Source organism: Meriones unguiculatus, chromosome 5 (genome assembly GCF_030254825.1).
Source record: "Meriones unguiculatus strain TT.TT164.6M chromosome 5, Bangor_MerUng_6.1, whole genome shotgun sequence".
Classification (NCBI taxonomy): Eukaryota; Metazoa; Chordata; class Mammalia; order Rodentia; family Muridae; genus Meriones; species Meriones unguiculatus.
The window spans coordinates 83541947-83559425 of record NC_083353.1 but is presented as its reverse complement, the minus strand read 5'-3'; the positions used below and the strand labels follow the sequence as shown (position 1 = coordinate 83559425).

Below are 17479 nucleotides of genomic sequence, written 5' to 3'. Positions count from 1 at the left end.
AGGGGAAGGGGCACCCCACTTGTGACTTACTCACTAGTGATTCAGCAAAAATACTATTCATGTGGCTCTTCATAGGACAGACATCAGAGATGGGATGAAACACCCTCGCAAGCGTTAACACCAGGACCATCAGCGTGAAGGGCGAGAGAAAACTCGCTGAGTTCCTCTCACAACTTTGCTGGCCGTTTTCAGTTTTGTTCAAGTCAAACCTTCAGTGAAGCTGGGGCTGTAGCTCAGTGGTAGAGCTCAGAATTAGCATTTTCCATCCCCAGCATTGTGCACGCGTACGTACACACACACACACACACACACACACACAATGCTTGAACACATGCATGCACACTCATGAGGATGTACACACACAAACATGCACACACATGCACACGCACAACAGTCTGGAGAGATTAGAGAGACTTAAGATCAAAATCTGGAGCCAGGGCCCCCTTGAAGGTGGGTACCAGTAACTCATCCAAGCTCCTACCCTCCACGTGACATCTGCCACGGCTACTCCCTGGCACAGCATGAGTACAGGCAGCCCAGGTGTCCCTCCACCCAGAGGTGCCAAGAACAAGGTGCTGGGCTGCCTCAGGGATCTTGTCTTCTATTAGAGCCTTGGAGGACGCACTAAACTGGAGTCCTCCCCCATGCCTCCCCCACCCTGGGATCATGCTGTGGGTGGCAGTGGTGAGCCTGAGTCTATAAGGAAGCTAGAAAGCTACTTACGCTTGAGAGGCTCCTCTGAAGAGGCTGTGACGCTGGCTCTGCACCTGTTGCAAAGAGGAAGCAAAGAGGTGTGGTCAGGGCCTGAGTGCCCAGGGTGACCAGATCTGACCATGGGTGACTCTCAATACACATGCTAGGGAGGGGCCTCCTTGAGCCTGCAGGACTGGGACCACGGACTGAGGGAAGCTGAGTCTCAAGCAGGCATGCGCACACACACACCTGCACTCTCACACACGTGGTCAGCCAGACACCAACATACCTTCTCTCTATCTCTCCCCTCCTTTCTCTCTCTCTCTATCCAACCCCTTCCTCTTGCTCTCATTCCCTCTAACTCAGTCTGAATCCTCCTACTAGCTTCAGTGCTCTTGAAGCCAGACAGCCCAAATCCCAACAAATCATCCAGCTGCCTTTGCACAACAAAGAGCTTCTGGAAGCCCTGGTGGATCTGATGCGCTAGAAAGGTCCGTTTCAGGTCAGGGAGATGGCTCAGCAGGTAAGGGTGCTTGTTACCACGCCAGAGTTTGATTTCCCAGACCCACATGGTGAAGAATTAACTCCTTGCAACTGTTCTTTGACCACTACACATATGCTGTGGTTTGCTTCAGATATATATACACATATCACACATTCGTGTATATGTATATATAGTTGTTGTTGTTATTGTTGGTATGCACCAGTAAGCCACTCACTAGACTAACCCAGAAAGCCTACACCCTTACTAGCCCTGTAACCTGCCCAGGTCCCAGAGCTAGCTATCACTTGCTATCCCCTATGGACAAGGCAAAGCTAGACAGAGAGGTGAAAGGCTCCAAGATGATCTTATTATCACAATGATTATCATTATGATTACATTTCTTTGTGTGTGGAGGGGGATGTCCTGTGGAGATCAAAGGACAACTTGCAGGAGGCCCCTTCTTCCATGAAGGCTTCCATTCATGTCATAAGGCTAAGCAGGCAGCAAGTCCCCTCGCTGGCTGAGTCACCTTGACTGACCAGCCCCAAGAAGGCAGAGCTCACCAATTACCACATTAAATTGATCGAGAACTAGGAAACCTGCTGGACTCTGCTACACAGCAGCTGTCCCCCAGGGATGGCCCGGAAGCCATGTCCTGGATTCTGATTTACTTGTTCGTGTTCCACACAGTGTTCCGGGTGGACCCCAGCTAGTGCATGCTCACCGAGAGCGCCACGATAAGGCTACACCCCAGACACTTGTTTTAAAACACAGGGAGACTCTGTTCTTTAGAACTGGATTTGGGAAACAGACAGGCAGGGGCAGAGCTCTGGGCCTGCCGTCCCAGGCCACCCGCAGTGCTGCTGGCCCAGACACACAGAGGCCTTTCAGCTTTCCTGGAATATAAAAATGTGTAGAATCAGGAAAGGCGTTCTTATCGATGGAGATCTAAAGTTTCAAGGACACTTAAACTGGAATTAATGGTGATGCAAAGGAGGGTGGGGGGAGGAGGAAGATGGGGGGCACTTGTCCTCTCCCCCATTCCCCAACCTCACCACCCCACTTAAGCCCCACTTCTGCCTCTTCCTGGCAACTCTTCTAGCTTCTTCATGACCTGAACAAAGTTACGGCCACCCTGTCACCTGTCAGTACACTACCAGCCTCTCTCCCCACCCCACTTAAGCCCCACTTCTGCCTCTTCCTGGCAACTCTTCTAGCTTCTTCATGAGCTGAGCAAAGTTACGGCCACCCTGTCACCTGTCAGTACACTACCAGCCTCTCTCCTCAGGGTTCTCACTGCTACAGCAGGGCACACTCACTGAGTCCAAGGTACCACATGGTAGGAAGAGTCAACAAATTCTTAAGCACCTACTATGTGCCAGGCACTGTATGGGGAAAGACCATAGCAGGGCTCAAGCTGAGGTTGCTGCTCTCAAGGAACTCAGAACCCTAGAGTGAGACTGAGACATGAGCAAGAAGCAATGGGGCCTCTTCCACTTCCGGAGTGGACACTGCCCTACAGACGGTGAGGTGGATCAGTAATATCTGCAGTGGGTGAGGCACAGAAATGGAAAATGGCGACGAGCACCCGACTCTCCCGGGCTGTGCCAAAGGAGGGAAGGTAAAGAGGAAGATGGAGACAGTGTGTTTGAAGCACAATTCTCAGCACAATGTCTAAAGAAACATAAAGGATCTGTCATTCTGCCCAGATCACCTCACACAAGTAAGAGTGGCTCTCTGTGTCAGTAGGTCTACCTAACTTGCTAGTACTCACACCCAACATGGGAACAGCCTGAACTGATTTGACCTGGCAATGCACATGTACTGATCTCATCTTATGGGGTATCTGAGAACTGATCTCACCTATTTCCCGGAGGTGGTGTGAACTGGCCTGGTCACTCAGAGTGGCTCACTCATGGATTTGACTATGCCTGGACAATTAGAATGACAGCCAAAACTCTTGTTAAAAGCACTTGGGAGGGGCTGGAGAGATGGCTCAGTGGTTAAGAGCACTGTCGGTTCTTCCAAAGGACCCAGGTTCAATTCCCAGCACCCACATGGCAGCTCACAACTATCTGTACCTCCAGTTCCAGGTGATCGGACACCCTCACACCAATGCACATAAAATAAAGTTAAATAAATTATATATATATTTAAAAAAAGCACTTGGGAGTTGGAGGGCTGGCAAGATGTCTGGGTGAGTTAAAGACATTTGCCATATAAGCCTGGCAACCTGAGTTCTATCCCCAGAACCCATCCAAGGTGATAGGAAAGAAGAGACTTCACAGTTTTCCTCCAAAAGCCACATGCCTGCCATGCCATGTGCCCCCAACACACACATATACACAGACTACGCACACACATATAATGCTAAAATTATTTAAAAATAAGTAAAGCCTCCTTCTCTACGTTGAGATGGCTGTGTGTGTGTGAGAGAGAGAGAGACCTATGCCCTAGCTTGAACTTGCTGTGTCCTTATCCATTTCACATCCAACCCATTAGTACCAAGATGGAGGCTGCAGGTGACAGGTGACATCTGAGGTCCCCCACAGTCTGACATTCTATCCATCATGTGTCTGTTGCAAAGCTTAGGGCTGACCCCTCCCCCTCATGCCCGGTCCTCACATCAGGGCACACAGGAAGACATGTTTAAATCAACCCTCACAGGTCGGCCTGTGAAACATCTGGAGGACTCTTCACAACAGACGGCAAACCTCAGCCCCAGCTCTAAATGCCAGATGTGGATGGAGCCACCAAGTCTCTCCACTGTCCTGCGGTCACTGACACTTCTGATCCAAGGTCCAACAAGTTCTAAGAGCTCAGACTCAATCTGTCTCTTGCTCTCTTCCAGTTGCTGAGGGGAGGTAACCCATGTAACTATATGCCCCAGGCAGGTCATTCTGCCCAGATCACCTCACACAAGTAAGAGTGGCTCTCTGTGTCAGTAGGTCTACCTAACTTGCTAGTACTCACACCCAACATGGGAACAGCCTGAACTGATTTGACCTGGCAATGCACATGTACTGATCTCATCTTATGGGGTATCTGAGAAACCAGACTGCAAGGCCCCTCTCCATCCTCAGAGCAGAGCCTGCTTTGAGACAATTGCAGGTGGTTGCAACTTTCCACAAGGGCAACACCAGTTTGTGGGGCAAGGGCGTCTACTAGCCCCCACTCTACAAGGTTTCTAGATAACAGGGGGCTATTTGAGGGGTGTTCCAGCAGGCGCTGTTTTTTCCTTCCAGGAGCCAAGAGCCTCTCTCAAAGACTACCCTACATCACCACCACCACAGCAGGCAACATGCCAGATCCCACGCTGTGGGCCTTGTCCTGACACACTGCCTGGAGCCACCAGGCCTGTCTGCAGGGCCTGGCTGGCCCTGGGCTCTCCCCTGACTTACATCCGACTTGGCTCCCTGCAAAAGCCTCCTGTGGCTTTTTGGATCTCGAACACTGCAGAGTAGCAAGCGGCTTCCCCATAGCATCCTTTCCAAGGTGGCACTGACCCAAGGCCAGCTCAGCTAGCTCCCAGCCCTATGACCTTGAGCCAGTCACCTGCCCTCAGAAAGGCTTTGGGGTTTTCCTATGCAAAAGCGAAAACTAAGGAAACAGAATTTATCATATTATTCATCTTCAGCTTTTGGGTGAGCAGGGTCTACAGCCTGAGTCTCTCTCCCTATGTGGCTCACAGGCTATGGTACCCTGACCCCCACTGGGCTCTGGCCACACTCCCTCTTTAGCCTCTCAAATACCTGGAACATGGGTGCACCCCCTGTGCAGCTGTCTAGATACCAGATGCTAGGTTCCAGCTTGGAGAATACAACTTGACCTGCAGCATGACAGGGAGAAAGCCTGGTGTGGTGGTACATACCTGTAATCCCAGCATTCAGGAGGCTGAAGTAGGAGGTTTGTGAGTTTGTGGCCAGCCTGGACTATTAAAAAAGAAAGGAAGGAAGGAAGGAAGGAAGGAAGGAAGGAAGGAAGGAAGGAAGGAAGGAAGGAAGGAATAACATCTAAAAATAAAATTTGAGCAAAACTGATCTACAGGATTTATATACCCCACCATGAACACCACCACCAGGACCCTGGTAACAGCAATCTCAAGTCAGACTAATAGAGATGCAAAGGAAAGAAAAATTACTAATGTTCTGGGGGAAGACAGAGTCTCAGGCTGGGTCCTCAGGGAGAACTGGTGATAGTTATCCCTACTTTGAGGAGGGATAACAATACACAAGGTTTTCCTAGTGGCAGATTTGGGGCTTTCCAAGGATGGTGGCAGAAGGCTGAACTCTTTACATTCAAAGCAAATTAGCCTTTGCTTCCTGGTCCAGCCTTTTTTTTTTTTTTTATGAGTTATTTATTTTTATTTCATGTGCACTGAAGTTTTGCCCATAAGAGGGTGTTGAAGCCCCAGGAACTGGAGTTACAGACAGCTGTGAGCTGCCATGTGGGTGCTGGGAATTAAGCCTGGGTCCTAGTAACACTGAGCTATCTCTCTAGCTGCTTTTTCCAGCCTTTAACTGCCCTCAGCTTCATACAAAAACAGAACCACACACATGTAACCCTGGAGCTCACCCCAGCTGGAGAACTGGTGTAATCTCAAGGAAGGGCAAGCTCACAGCAATCCCTCATCCAGGCCATACTGACTTAGCACCCTTGAATTAGAGAAGCAGACGGCCCTCCTCTCCTTCTTTCAGCCAATAAAACATTGCCATGAGGGGTGGCAGGTTTCCAGCCAGTGGGGTTTGGGGACACAAAGAGGCATCAAGGGACATCACAGCTGCTGCTTAGCACTCCACCGCCACCACAACAGTCCACCAGGCCTTGCTTTCCCTACTATGCCCTGACAAGCTACAGGAGAAGAAAAAAAAAGCCCAACAAAGAAACAACACCAGCGATTTATAAGGCTTTCCCAGGACTGGAGTAGAGCCCTACCTACCATTCTAGGTTTCATCCTCAGAAACCCACACCCCCCCCTTCAAAAAAATAAACAAAATACCTGGCAAGACTAAAAGCTGATGGGGAGGGTATTTGGCAAGGGCTGACACATTTTTTTCAGGCTCAATAGCTTTAAAAGAAGCCCACCTTCTACCCCTGAGAAATGAGACAGAAATAGATTCCACAGCACCTAGGGAAGGGGCTGGCAGACGTGGGATTTTTTTTCTTCCTTTTAAAGGTTTGTTCTAATCTATATTCTCCCACTAATAGTTTAAGCAAACCCACATTGTTCCCAAGGAGATACGTATTCCCTACTAAAAGCTGGTTGCCACAGCTCTGCTCAACACTACCTTGGAACTCTGTTCTCCAAACTGGGACACCTTCTTTTAGAGCAAGGCTCAGGCAATCCTGGAACATGAGCAAGATGACAAGGGCATGGTACTTCATACCATGACAACATAGACGTAGGACTCTCTTTCTCATTATCCACCAAGTGAGCTCAAGCCCAAGGACCAGAGATGGATAAGGATTCACCTATGTAACACAGTAACTCAGAAGCCAAGGACATCAGCCCTTGGCTTACAATGTTTGGCTTAGATTTCATAAGTCCACCTGTGTCACGTTTTTTGCTTGACATCCATCCCTCTTGCCAAACAGACAGCCTCAGGAGGGCATACTTCAGACTGTCCTATTGACTAGCCATATCTGCACAGCCTGGGAGGGATAAGTACCTGCTAGGTGGGTAGACAGGTGAGTCCAAACCTGAACCAATAGCTGTTCAAAGTATAGGCTCTCATTTCAGGACGAGGGTACACTTCTGTGAACCAGGCCCCTCTGCTGGAGTATCTCCCCTCCTCTCAGTGTGTCCCCAGCTGGTTGGTCTAGTGGATATATGGCAAGCTCACAGAGGCCAGGGAACAGAACTCTAGTAGCTAAGCCTGGGAAGTTCAAGTCTGCTCTGACTCTTGTGATCTTTGGTTTCAGGGTCAAGGAATGCTTTCAAGGGAGCTACAAGCTGTCCTTGAGTGGGAAGATGGGGAACAAAGGACCAGGCTCAGCTGAGAACCCCAGAGTACAAGGAGAGGTGAGCCAGACCTGGAAAAGATTCTAACAGCAAATTCTTCTTTAGTCAAATTTCACAGAGCCACTGGAAGCCTCTTGAGCAGAAGACTGGCTCAGCATTGCCTCCTAGGTAGTAGAGAGACACCCAGGAGACATGGCGGCTGATCAGGAGGCTGTGGATACCAGGTGCCATCTGGTGACAGAATGAAGGTCCTTCAGGGGGAGAGTCCTCAGAACTGTTCCAGCGCCCTTCACCCACTAGGCCTGACTGCACAGATTCGAGAGCCAGCCACACTTCTCTAACGCCTGCCAAGCATCTAGCAACCTCAGCCTATGGGCTTTCCAGAAGGGGGTTGATGGAACATGGCCACCAGCTCCATGGAAACAGGACACTCAGAATGTCTAGCCCAAAGCTTCATTCATTTAATGGAGATAGTGAGGCTCAGTGGGGGATGGGGAAGGAATAAGGGGAACGGACTAAAAAGGTGAACAGACTAACCAGCCCAGGATATGGGTAGGCTCAGTTAACAGATGTCTTCTGTCCACTGGCTGTACAACAAGTGTGAGCAGAATGTCCTCCTCACCCTTCCCCCATTCATCTCAATCCTGGGCTGACCAGAGCAGTTCATCAGTGCCAGGCTCCAGGCTCTTCTCCAAGCTTTCCGAGAGTTGGGTCCTGGATTATGGGTATCTCTCAAGCAGCCTGCCCTTGCAGTCCTTCCTTCACACCCTGTTCCCTTTGAACTGAGACTATAAATAACACCTTGGAAAGAAACACTGAGGTGAGGGGCTGATGAGGGGACTCAGTGGTACAGCACCTGCCTAACTGTGGAAAACCCTTCCTGGGTTCCATCCCTAGAAAAGTCAGTTGCACAAGATCTTGCTAGTGTCCTTAACCTACCTCCCAGCAAGGAAGTTTTACATAATCAGAACGGTGGGCGAAGCAGGGGCAGGGAACCTGAACAGTCGGTGATTTGAAGGCTGGATCCCTGTTCCACTGATAAACACCTCACCTAGATCTCACCAGAGCAGAGCGCCCCGTCCCTGAGGTGGGTGGGTGGGGCAGGTTAGCTGGAAGATCCCAAACAAAGTCCACAGTCCCTGGACTCCACAGTCAATGGACCACTCTTCCGCACACCTGCGACCTGTTCCTAAGTGCCTGCCCTCAGCTTGGGATTGTACATTAACTTCAAGATACTCATCTTCTCCTCCTCCCGATGCTGGTCTCCCCCTCCCGAGGGACTTCGAGCAGCCCAACAGCAGAGACTGGTTTATTCACTGCTGCCTTCCTACGTCTGGGATGGTGCCTGACATACAGTAGGTGCTCAATAAGCATCTGCAGTGCAACCAGTGGTACACACCTGCAGTTTCAGTCACCTGGGAAGCTGAGGCAGGAGGATTGAGGGGGTGAGATCCTGTCACTGGAAAGGGCTCAGGCTGCTGTTCACCTTCAAGGCAAGTTGGAAGCCACTGGGTGGGGTGACGCCCTCCCGGAGCTGTAGTCTGGGTGGTCAGCTAGGACAGAAGAGGTCAGTGGGCCACAAGCCAATGATGGGCACAGTGGGCTGGTGGGCTTGTACGTTCTGCGATGTGTTCTGCAGGGCATTCTGCCCAGTGACAGGTCATAATGGGCCATTGTTTGTACAGACCAAGTGGCAGAACCTGGAACAGTATGACGCTGTTTTTGTTAAAAACAAAACCAAACCACAGCTGGCTAGCTGGGTGGCTGACTGGCCTGCTGAGCAAATCCTTACACCCACAAGGAAATGAAAACGGACCCAGAAAGTGATAAAAAGCAGTCTGCGTTCCTACAGACACTTCAGGTACCACACAGCTAAAGCTGCCTGTAGGGACAATAGCTAGCCTTTAGGTCTTTTATTTACTCATTTTGCAGCATTGGGGATGGAAGCCAGGCCCTCATACTTGCCAAGCACACACTCCACAGTGGATATCCTCAACCCAACCTTTGTATATGTATATTTTGTAATGATCTGAAGGGGATATATTTTAGTTTATAACAGTTCTGTATTGATTGAGGTATATAATTTTTGTAGCTGAAAAGTGAATCTTTTGGCAGTTTCTCACTCCTACGCAAATGAAATGGCCATGTCCATAAAAAAGCTGGCACCCAATGCCAACAGGAGATTCTCTCACAATCCCACACCTACAGACAAAGCATCTGCAGGACAGGTGGACAGGCTGTGGTGTGGGTATCATGTGTCTTGCCGATAGGGCACACTGTAGGATCCAAATGCAGAAAGCAGTGGCCTCCAGTTTATACTGCTTCCCCACCTTACACATAACTAAGATAAAGTTTAATTTATAAATTAATCATTCTGAGAACAATAACTCATAATAAAATTACAACCCTACGCTGTCATAAAGTGTATTCAACAACTCATGAACTGCTCATTTCTAGAATTTTCCACTTACTAGTCAGTGCTACAGTTAGCCATCATGATATACACATACAGTACTGGGATTGCGAGGGTGATTCACCATCTCTGGCACAAATTCACTGATAGGAGTGGTGACTTGGCAAAAGTCATTCAGTGACAGACATCTGAAAGTGTTTAAGGAGTGGAGAGTTCTGGGAATGTGGCTCAGTGGTACAGTGTCTGCCCAGCAAGGGTGAAGTCCTGGGTCCCTCCTGAAGCAAACAAAAAAGGAAGGAGAAAGAAATGCTAGAGAGATGCCTTCCCAGGTAAGGCAGTTGGCTGTGCAAGTAAGAGAACCCAAGTTCAGGTCCCCAGCACCAAAATAAAAAGGTAGATGTGGCCCTGAACTCATGTAACCTCAGCACTGGAGGAGGAACAAAGATGGGAAGGTGGAGTTTGCTGGCCACCATCCAAGCTCCAGGTTAAGTGAGAGACCCTGTCTCAAAAAATTACATAGAGAGTAATGAAGAAAAGGACCTGATGTTGAACTCTGGCCTCCAGAAGCAGGAATACACATTTGCACACACATTCCCCATATGCACCAACACACTTATGTTCATACACAAACACGTGGTAGTTACACAGGCATCCAGATTCACTGAGCTTCAAAGCATCTCTGCGTTTCAGTACATTATACTTCAATTTTAATTTAATTGGGGGCCACCAGAGATCAAACTCAGAGCCTCAGGTTAAGCTCACACTATACTACTGACCTACAGTCCTAGAACCTTAAAATATCTTTTTCCTTTAAAAATGTTATTTCTTATTATCGCGTGTATCTTTATGTGGCATGCCAGAATCTCATGTGAATGAAGGTCAAAGGACATCTTCGTGGCATTCTCTCCTTCCACTGTGGGACCTGGTGATTTAACTCAGCTTTCAGGTTTGCCTGGCAAGTGATTTCACCTGCTGAGCCACAAATCAGACTCCAATGCTTTTTAAAAGTCACAGAGAAGGGTTAGGCACAGTAGCTCACACCTCTAATCCCCCGCACTCAAAAGCCTGAGGCAGGAGGATTGTGACAAATTTCAAACCAGCCTTGGCTACATAATAAATTCCAGGTCAAGTCTCACTCAAAACACAAACAAACAAACAAACGAACAAACATTTCCTATCTTCCTGCCTCTCCACCCCCACCCCTCTAAGCTCCGCCCCCACCCCCACCCCCACCCCCTAAACCCAGCCTCCGCTCAGGTTTCCAAACGAATCCTCTAATCCAAAGTGGTGTGGGAAGGGATCGGCTCCAAGGTCCCCAAGCCCTGCCCATAACTTTCCCTAAAGACACTAGATCTGCATGCTCCAGGAAGGTGGGTACCAGCAAGTTAATGGCCTGGTACCTGTTAAACAGGGCATCCAGGCTTCACCTGGTGTTTACAGAAAGAGCTTGGGGCCAGATTCATTGGTACAGAAAATGTCTTGTACCAGGCCTGACCAACGGGCAGCCAAGCTTCATCTCCGGAGCCCAGGCCGGCTACTGTCCCCAGACCCAGTTCAAACCTATTTGTCTCCCTGCTGCCCTCCTGATAAGTGCCATAACTATATGCCTGGAACTCATAGCCCTCCATCACCCAGCTCTCGTGGCCTCTCTCTGACTGGGGCCCTGTGGACATGTTCTATAAAAATGATTGGCTAGCTAATGTCACAGTACCTTTAAACCCTCTGCGTTCCCGTCTACCAGGCCAGTTCATCCTGCCAACGTCACCTCTGCCCCTACCTCACCAAGCACATACTGGATCACACACTCTTCCTTTAGGCACTCCACGGATGGCAGGAGTCACTGCAGCAGCTGCTCCCTCTAGGTTATTATCTCATCAAAGCCAATATTCTACCCCAAATCCACAATACATAGATTCAAATTTCTTTGGCTGGGGTAAGTTGATAAACACCAAGAAGCAAGCTGCAGCCCCAAAGAGCCTGACTCTTGCCCACAACCGCTGCCGAAGTGGAGAACAGTAAGCACAGCCCGGAACCCCAGACCAACCCTCTATTCCCACCCAGATCCCCCAATGGCAGTGGCTGGGAAGCATTCCAGAGTCTTTGTGATTGACAGCTCTTTCCTGTGTCCAGGAATGTGCTCAGTGACTCATGGCACCTTATCACTGAGACCTTTGGAAACTTTCGGAGAACTGAACCTTTGACAGCTGAGGTTAGAAACAGGGTCCCCAGAACCCTGGACCCAGGGTCCAGGCTGCCTCTGGGTGGGCCTGAGGCAGGAGGGTGGAGGGGCAGGGGGTGAGGCAGGGCGACATCTGCTACAAGAATGGTAGCAGGGGTCCACACGAAGGTGTAAAGAAGCAAAGAATATGAGGTACCAAGGACCCCCCTCTCCTCATACACCTTCTAGCCCTAAGGACCAGAATACCTTTGTCTCCCATTTCCTCCACACCCTGTTCCTTTTTCATGTCCCCAACAAATTGGTGGCCCAAGCTCTGTAAAGCCAAAAATGCATGGTTTGCCATGGCAAGGCTTTTGGAAGCCCAATTTTGTACACTCTAAGCAAGGCAGGCTCCTAGGCAGGTCTCAGCTGGCCCATCTGTAGAATGGGCTCTTCCACCATGCCTGGAACCTCCAGATTCTACCAAGCAGATGTGGCCCACGGCAGGATACAGAGCGGTTAGAAAGTCCGAGAAGCTAACCATAATAGAGCTACAGGCAGTGCCAGGGTATCCCCAAAGGACAAAAGCCCTCTCCGGACTGCACCATGGCCCTTGCTACATACCACAGTGACCCAAGACCTCGTGACACCCTCTAATCAGCAGCTCTAGAGCCGAGAGCCCGGCTTTACAGCTTACCGCAAGCTTATTCAGCCTCATCTCCCTCAATCCCCTCAAGGACAAGGCGAGGCTGGCCTTAGTGTCCTTGTCGCCTGGACAGCCAAGCCCAAGCTAAGAGAACTACCCAAGGTCACCATTAAGAGGGACAGTCTTTCTGGGGACAAGCACTGGCTCTTGGATTCCTGGTTGGCATATCCAGTGGTTAGTACACCCTACCCATTTTATAGGTGAAGAAACTGAGGACAGAAACACTGCCCAAGGTTAACTGGGTAGCTGGACCAGTCTGAGACAACCTCCAACCATCTGCCAACACTATCCTATTGTGGGTTCTCGGCTGGTGCCCAGGTCCCCATCCGGCCACCCACCATAATCTTGGTAAAACACTTTCCCTTCACCACCACCCCCTACTCCCCAATGACTCCCCGGTAGAGAGGCAGGCAGGCAGGCGGTTGCTAAGCACTCACCCGCTCTCTCATAAAAATAAACTCCTTCTGGCTTAGAGACTCTAGGCGAGATCCCCTCCCTACCAGCCAACAACCACAACAAGAAAAAGAAAGAAAGAAAAAAAATTAATTTAAAAAAGATCTCTAGGACATTTCATTTGAAAGCTAGCTGGGCCAGATCGGAGGCCAATTCACTGACATCCAAATGGAGCCACGTGCTACCAAACCGCAGTCCTAAGACCCTCCGGGTCAAGAGACTGGCCAGTTTTTTTTATATGATTTATTTCCCCAGGCAGGAAACGGGGGCCCAGGCTGTCTCCCAGGCCTTTGGGGCTGGTCCTAGGGGAGGCAGGGATCTGGCAGAGACCCGGCAGTGACCAAAATAGCCAGGTCGGTGGCCCTGCTCAGCACACGCCTCCCTTGCGGCCAGGCTGGTGTAGGCTAGGGCTTTGGAGCTACAAGACCTGTTCCTGAGACTGGCTCCTTGCGTGGCTTCCCCAGTAGGAGCGGACCAGAACCTCACACCCAAAAGAGGAACCCACAAAGGGAAGGGAAGAAGTCTAGAGAAAAATGTGTCCAGCTGGCTCTCCTCACTGGTCATTAGCCCTGGCTGTCCCTCTGGGCTACTCAAGCCTGGGGGCTGCTGTCATTAGCACCTGTGTGCCACACCCAGGCAGCACCTGGAGCCATACCTCCCTCTTACCTCTCCTAAATACGGCGGAGAACCAAAGATGCCTATTGGGCCCACTGGGCTCAATAGATGCCCTCTCAGGTACAGCTGAAAAACACCGGATTTGCCCACAACCAGGGACACACACGTGCACACGGCCAGGGTTCCGGAGACACAGCCACGCGTGCAGGTTCGCACAGGAAAGACATACACAAGGACACACAAGAGCTCACATCAGGAGACAGAGCCACACACGGCCACACTACACTCAGGTACGGCAGCCAAGGAGGTAGGGAGCATCACACACCCTGGGGCGCACATGGGCACGGGCGCCTGGGGTGGAGAAACAGCCACCCTCAGAAACAGAGACATTCAGGGACAGGGAGACACCCCGTGGGACGGACACACACACACACACACCTGCCGCCGCGCCAGCAGCCCCGGCCCCTGCCTTCGCCGGGGGAACAATAACTCCGTCGCCAGCAGAGCTGAGCTGGAGACCCTCTGTCCCTCCCTTAGGGGTGAAGGGGATGGTGGAGCGCGGGGAGGCCAGACCCACAGGGACGCGAGGAGGTGGCGGAGAGCGGCCCGGGGAGGGGGCTGCAGTGGCGGCCCGCGCGCCCTGGGTACCTGGGTGGCTAAGCCCACGGCGGTTGGCCCGGGGCTGGCGGGGCTGGCGGGGCTGGCGGCGATCGCGGCGTTGGCGGCTGGGCACGGGAGCTCCGCTGCAGCCAGGTCCCGGAGCACGACGCTGGCGGCGGCGCTGAGGAAGCGGTAATTTATAAGCGGCTTCTCCCTGACCTCGCGTGTCTGTTGTCTGAACAGGCAGCTCTCTGCATCACCCATCCTGCTGGGTGGAAAAATACCAGCTTGGCCGGGCCTGGGCGGGGCCTGGGGCGGGGCCTGGAGGTTCAGTCACGCCCACACGCGGGACACACACATGCACACACACACACACACACACACACACACACACACACACGCACGCACGCGCGCATGCACGCACGCACGCGAGCACGAGCTCTGACACACAAAGAGCCCGGCTCGTCTCGTCGAGCGCGCGCGCCCCATCCTCATGGTCCATCAAAAGGCTGGTGGCAAATTGCTCAGGACCCTCCTGCAGGCGATGAAGCGCTGGAGACCCAGACTCCTGGTTCATCTCCTGTCCCGTTAGCCATTACCACACCACAACGCTGTCTAGCACATCCATCTAGCTCTGGGGATGAGGCCTGGGGCTGCCGCAGCAGCTAGATCCATACCGGAATCTGCTCCTTCCCTTCCCCTCCCCCAGCATACTCTCAGGCCAGTGTGCAGCTCTGTGAACCTGGCTGAGCTGCTGTGGAAACGATCACGGGGGCCAAGTCCCCCGGCCCCCCTGAGGGTGTGCTTTTCAAGTGGCCTGGCTTCATCATGGCTGTGCTACCTCAGGCAAGTTCGTCAGACTTTCTGCGTCTCGGTTTCCTCATCTGTAAAACGGAAATAAAAATAGTGGAACTCATCACTTTTGGCAGCTGGGAGGCTCCAAGGTTAACAGTGTAAAAGAGCCTGAACAGGGCACAAGCCACCAAGGAAGTGCCAAACGAGTGTCAGCAAATGTGACTATTTTTAAATGGAGATGGGGAGTGTGCCATTATTCTTGCCCTTATTTGAATGAGGTCCTCCATTTGATTGTCACACCCACAGCCTGGCTGAGTTGACGCTGTGTGACCTTCAGTAAGGCCTTCCCCTCTCTGAGCAGCCACTTCCTTTTTTCTCCTTTCCACTCTCTCTGCACACAAGTGACTGTTATGAAGCACGACTATCCATCTGCCTCTGAGAATAAAAACCCCAGACCCAGCTAGCCTGAACCCATTGTCCTAGGCTGGCACAAAACATCAAGAAACAAAATAAGGTAGTAGTGGCTCATGCTGTTAATTCCAGCACTTGGGAGGCAGAGGCAGACAGACCTCTGAGTTCAAGGCCAAGACAGCCAAGTCTACAAAGAGAAGCCCTGTCTCTATAATAAACAAATACATACATACATATACACATACATACTAAAATCTACAACTTTCCAGACTCACGTGTCACTACCCACAGTACAAAGGGCTGAGGCCAAGGGGCAGGTCAGAGAGTAGGGAAGTGGCTGGTTTGAACTCAGAGCAGACTTCAGGAAACCAAGAGCCACTGGGCAGGCAGAGGGGTGGGAGTAGGGGACAGAAGAAGCAAGAGCTTCAAGGCTGCAAAAGCCTACAGGCATAGTGTCGAAAGACTATGCAAAAAGCTGGGGCAGTGGAGGCCACAGGAGCTTGGCAGGTTCAGGGATGTGATTTTGAAAGGCCTCCTGGGAAGGCCTGAGCCTCCAAATGATCCACACGGTATCACACAAGTGATGGCTATGGAGAATGGGAGGATACGAGTCAGTCCACCTTTTCCCTCGGGAAAGTCGGCTCTGTGAGCTGTGAGATCTGGTCCTTGAACTCCAACAAGTACACAGGCTGCACAGGGCTGGTGCACAGAAAGTGCTCAGCTACGTTCGTATTTATTTATGTATTTATTATATTTTGAGATAGGGATGCCACTACATTGGCCTAGACTGGCCCCAAAATGTTGGACTCAAGTCATCCTCTTTCTGCAGAGCACTTGGGTAGCTGGGGTCACAGCTGAGTGCCACTTGGGTCGCTACACCAACTATATTTATTTGTTTAGCTTCCTCTCTATAGCACTTTCACGGCTGGTAGATTTCACTGTGTGTAAATGGGTTCATCCCTGTGCTATCTCTCCCACTTGACAGAAGGGAAAACTGAGCCACAGAGCAAATAACTGGCCTGGGGGGGGGGCGGGAGGGTGTGTTTGGCCAGAGAGTCAGAGCTGGAATCTGAACCTAGACCATCTGCTCATTTCCAGGAGGCCTTTGGGGTTAACCCAGACCCAGGCTGTGGGTGCAGCGGATCAGTCAGGCATGGAGTATGAGCTAAGTATGTGAGAGGCCATGGCCTGTCAGAGCAGTCAGAAGTCTCAAACTGGGTAGCCTGCACTGAATCCAGCCCCACCAGGAGCTCTAATTCATTGCCTGAACTGGGTTTTATCCATCCTGTTTTGAGTTCATTGCCACAAAGCAAAATTGAGGTGACTTTGCATATTTAAACACATGTACCCCCAACTGCTTGCATCTTATGCAGGGCTGCTTGAGCCTAGGAGTTTGGAGCTGGCATGACAACTCCAAATGGACACGGTACCTCTTTAAATAATTTCAGGCTGTGGGACGGTGGTGCATTCCTTTGATTCCAACACTTGGGAGGTAGATGCAGGCAGGTCTCTGAGTTCCAGGCCAGTCTGCTCTACAGAGCAAGTTCCAGGACTACAAGAGAAACACTGTCTTGAAAACAACAACAACAACAACAACAATATTATTATTATTATTATTATTATTATTATTCATTATCATCATCATAATCATCATCATCCATGCAAGTGGTGTATATCTTCAAGCCCAGAGGGCAGTAGAAGGAAAATCTCTGTGAGTTCAAGGCCATCCTAGTGACACAGTGAGTTTCAGACCAGCCAGGGCTACATAGTAAGACCCTGTCTCAAATAATTTGTCCAAACACAATGGTACATACCTGTAATCTCAGCATCTAGGAGGTAGAGAATCAAGAGTTCAAGTCCAGCCTGGCAGACACAAGGAATTTGAGGCCAGCCTTGGCCATATGAGACCCTATGTCAAACAATTTAACAATCAAATAAATGGGGAGGGGGGGGCAGAGAGATAGATCAGCAGAGCTCAGACTGCTCTTGCAGAAGACCTGAGCTTAGTTCCCAGCACCTGCATCAGACAACTCACAACTACCTTTAACTCCATCCTTAGGAATCTGATGCCTTCTTCTAGACTCTGAGGACATCTGCACACACACACACACACACACACACACACACATACACACACACATGCTCAATTTTAAAAATAAATAAACCTATAATTTCAGCACTCAAAAGAC

General features: G+C 50.7%; 1 protein-coding gene across 3 annotated transcripts in view; it reads right to left on the bottom strand.

Moving 5' to 3' along the window:
* Positions 1-14356, bottom strand: part of Slc6a6 (solute carrier family 6 member 6) — a 73251-nt gene extending 58895 nt beyond the window's left edge. For 2 of the 3 annotated variants that reach the window (XM_021638237.2, XM_021638238.2), the window contains exons 1-2: positions 14133-14356; positions 724-767 (exon numbers count right to left, since the gene is read on the bottom strand). The gene's annotated coding sequence lies outside the window, so the exon portion shown is untranslated. The remainder of the gene's footprint in view (positions 1-723; positions 768-14132) is intronic. The other variant, XM_021638241.2, reaches the window with a different exon arrangement.
* Between the last annotated feature and the right edge of the window lie 3123 nt (positions 14357-17479).